Genomic DNA, 4,515 nt, shown 5'->3' on the forward strand with positions numbered 1-4,515 from the left:
CATTGAACCCCTTTCTTGACCATGTAATTCACTGAATATACACAAGTAGAACTCATACAAATAAGGAGTTTGATATACCTAAACACAAGACATGCAAATGACATATCAAATGAACAAATGCTAGTAGGATTCATGATCATATAACGGGACCACATGATCTTAGATCCTTATGTTGATGTTTAGAATGAGGAGGGGTACTTAGGATCTCTACCATATTCCCAAGTATCTTATGTTATATTCTATTCCTTCCACAATACTTCAATGGAGATATGTATCTCCCAAGTTTTTCGTATATGGAAAGAACACAAAATCAAAGGCCTAACCTATCGGGGCTCTACTTTCCCTTCTCCTTTATTTCATGATGCTTTTCAGAGGTGAGACTTATAAGAACGCATAGCTGTTAATATAAAATCTAAAGTTTTATGCCGCACCTTCGAATAAGGCATTATGCTAAGTTATTTATCTATGGTTGTGATAAAATTTACATATATGCCCAACTTTTTCTGGTCAAAATCTTCACTACATAATGATACAAGGAAATGTTTTCCTAAAATGTTCAAAACTCAAGTCAATAATCACAGAGGGTCATAGTGTACAAATAAACAAGTCACATTGGGTATGACACATAGGCAGATTAGCACAAAAGCGAGCGCATAATACACGGTCATTAAGCTATAGAAATATATGGTGTACGCATGCATATGGTTCATAGGATAGCGTGTGAGAGAATGAACTATGGAACACGAATCACATTGATCAAGTGCATTATATTGCATGGATTGGTGACCTAACATGTCAATAATAAGTACACTTATGAAATATGAGCAGGTGAACACATGACACATGGCTAGAAAAGCTATTAGGCCTGTAATGTTTAAGCAAGTAGGCTACGAGGCATGTAATAGACATATAAATGGTTTATGATGCATATGACATGTAAACAAGTGATAGCAACCCACGAGCACTAATTTTTCCCATAGCATATGATCAATTAGCAAGCAGTACCACACAATATGGACAAGTGACAAGAGAAAACTAACCATTGCAAATAAAGAACATGTAAGGAAAAGGTCCTACAAAAACATAAAACAATAAACAAGGGTAATTTGAAGCGGATAACACTTACATGTAAGCATTCACGAACATCAATGCTTTGATGGAGTGTTCACAAGGATGGAGGCTCTTTGGCATGTATGGATGCAAAGGAAGCAGTTCCATGCCTTGCATGGGAACATATGCACCTTGAAGGAGCTCCCAGTTGGGCAACACCATGCTTGGATGATAGCTTGGATCGTGGGAGGCCTAACGAAGCGAGGAGGAACAAGTGAAGAATGTGCTCCATTCAGCGAGCTGAAGGATACTTCGGTGTTTCACCAAAGCCTTTTGGCGAGGGGTTCCAGGATCGCCAACTTATCCAATGAGCTGCAAGAGAAGGCTGCCCAGTCGGTGAGCATGGAGGACATTTGGCGCTTCGCCGACTGATCTGCGACTCACCATGAGGATTGGGCGAGCCCGACTTAACTCACCCATTGGCCTATTTCGGGTCACTTTTGGGCCCAGCTATGTAAGAATTCCTTAATACTATAAATAGTTGTCTTAGGGTTCATTTTAGGGTATATTGATTTTGATTATTGTTGTTGTAAACCTAAACTCCTTGTGTGAGTGTTTGAAAGCTTGGTAAAGCTTTTGTTGAACCTTGTTTAGAAATGGGGGTTACTTGGGATATCGATTCCCTTGAGGTCTTCGTAATAGTTAGGTGCTTCTTGTTGGATTAACGAAATAAGGTCTTTGGGTTTAATATACCCGCAAGTTACTCTTTGTTTCCTCTTGTTGTGTCTATCTATTTATCTGGATTAGGTGCTTGTTAGGATCTAGATTGGAGGTTATTGGATTTAATACATCCTTTAGTTGCCAATTGTGAATCTTGTATCTCTTCTTCTATCCTTTTTGTTTTCCACTGATTATTGTGATTCTTCTTGATTACATCACCCTAACCGTTAGAAAACCCCAAACCCTAAACCCTAAAAAACAACAAAAAAAAGTTAAAAAACTCTAAACCTAAAGAACATCTAAAAAATCTTAAACCTAATAAACCTAAACCCTTAACCTAAAACACTAAACCTTACACCCTAAATGACCCAAAAAAAAACTAGGAGACCTTAAATGTTAAACTCAAACCCTAAGAAAACTAAACCCTAAACCTTTGGGACAAACCCCCAACCCTAAGCCTTATGAAACTCTAAGAAGCCAAATCCTAAATCCTAAGAAAAACTAAACACTAAAAACCACGAAAAAACAACAAAAAAGACTTTAAAAACTCTAAACCTATAAAACCTCTAAAAATCTTAAACCTAACAAACCTAAACCCTAAACCCTAAACCCTAGAAAAACCCTAAACCTATAACACTAAACCCTTTACGCTACACCCTAAATGACCTAGGAAACCTTAAATGTTAAACTCAAATCGTAAGAAACTTAAACCCTAAACCTCAGGGATAAACCCCCAACCCTTATGAAACTCTAAAGTTGAAAGTTAAGTGCTAAGTTAAAGAAAAAGAGATTAATAATTAGAAAATGGATTAAAATAGGTGAGTTTCTTGCTTGACTTAACTAAGCTAGTAAGTGACAAGTAGGTGCATCACCTACTTTGCCTTATTGACGAGTCTAAAGAACCAAGTAGGTGTATCACCTAATTGAACTATATGGATATAGTTAAAAAGGCTAGATTTATAGATTAGATTTGGGCCTATGTTAATGGACTCACTTGACGCCCAAACTATGTTAAATAAAACAAAATGAAATGAAAGCCCAACAACCAAATCTGTCAAGGTCCAATATTTAAGCCCAAGTGAAAGCAAGTAAGTGAATCACCTAGTTTGACCTTTTGAGCTGCTTGATGTACATAAGTGATAGCATCCAAGGAAGCTCCACTCCATTGAAAGACAAGGATGAAGCTTTAGAAACTCCAAGGAGGCCCATAACAAGATCTCAAACCAAGGATTTCAATGATAAGCTCAACGGGCTTCAATCGCTGATCCAAAGGTGTCTTAATGGGGAAGAAGAGCTCAAGCCAAGGGAGAGGAATTGTCCAAATGCTACAATTATTTGGTGGCCCAAATTCAAGCCCAAGATGAGGAATTTTAAGGTCCAATTTCGTGCAAATAAGGTAAAGAAGAGTCCAAGAATCAGCCACAACAAGAGTTGCTTTCTCCCCAAGTTTTGAGAGAAGACTAGTCAAACTTTCCAAGATTGTCAAGATTCTTTTCCTAGTTGGGATTTACCTTATTTATTTATTTATATATAGGTTATTAATATTTTCCTTAGTCTATTTATGATCTCCTAAGTACCATTTAATGCTTTCCTAGAAGTACTAAATTTGTTCCTAGTTCCTTTCTAGAGTAGGATTCCTTGTAATTGTCTTTATTGGGTTTGGCTGAATGTCCAAGTAGAAGAAACATCCTACTTAGAGAGAATGGAGAATATGAGAGTGAAAAAAGTGAGGGGGAAGAAGAAGAGGGAGAAGGTGTAAGTGAGGAAGATGATTTGGAACTGCCTAATGATGGTATAATTGGGGTGGTTAGGAGAATTATGACTATCAATTTGGGTAGTGGTGATGAAGGGCAGAGAGAAAATTTGTTTCATACTAGGTGTGGGATAAAAGGGAAGACTTATTCTATGATTATTGATGGGGGAAGTTGTGCAAATGTGGCGAGTTCATACTTAGTAGATAAACTAGGAATTGCATGCATGAAGCGCTCTACCCCATATAGGTGCCAATGGTTGAATGATTGTGGAAAAGTAAAAGTAAACAAACAATGCATGATTTCATTCAATGTTGGTAGGTATGAAGATGAAATTCTTTGTGATGTAGTTCCAATGCAAGCATGTCATGTTTTACTTGGCCGACCTTGGCAGTATGATAGGAATACTGTGCATCATGGCAGAAATAATAGGTATAGTCTTCTGCATAATGGTAAGAAGTATACTCTTGCACCATTATCTCCTTCTCAAGTGTTTGAAGATAAAAAACGATTGAGGGAAACAATGGGAAAACAAAAGGGAGAGGTAATGTAACGTCCCATATTTTGCATATACTAGTTCTATATGAGTAGTGAGGGTTTGAAATAGGTTTGACAATATTCGAAAGAGGCTTGAGGCTAAATAGAGTAAGTAAAGTATAATTTGTCATAGTAATCAACCTACTTGCTTAAGCTACTGATTCGGATATCTTACATAATTAAGTTACTCACGTACATGTGTAGCTTACGTAGAAAGGATGACATAGGTTCTTAATGGTAGATTAACTGCTGACCTACTTAAATAAGTGGTAAGTAGGTGATGCACCTACTTAGGGAATATGTGGACTGCAATTTAAAAGAAAAGGGCAACTAGGTGATGCAGCTACTTAAAGAACTTGTGGCAGAAATTAAAGGAGTGATGTACCTGCTTACTTAAAGTAAGGGACTAGATATTTCTACATTTTTCTTAATGTAAAAACGTCCATAAAGGACCCTT

Source organism: Solanum stenotomum, chromosome 7 (assembly GCF_019186545.1).
Source record: "Solanum stenotomum isolate F172 chromosome 7, ASM1918654v1, whole genome shotgun sequence".
In the NCBI taxonomy this organism is placed as follows: Eukaryota; Viridiplantae; Streptophyta; class Magnoliopsida; order Solanales; family Solanaceae; genus Solanum; species Solanum stenotomum.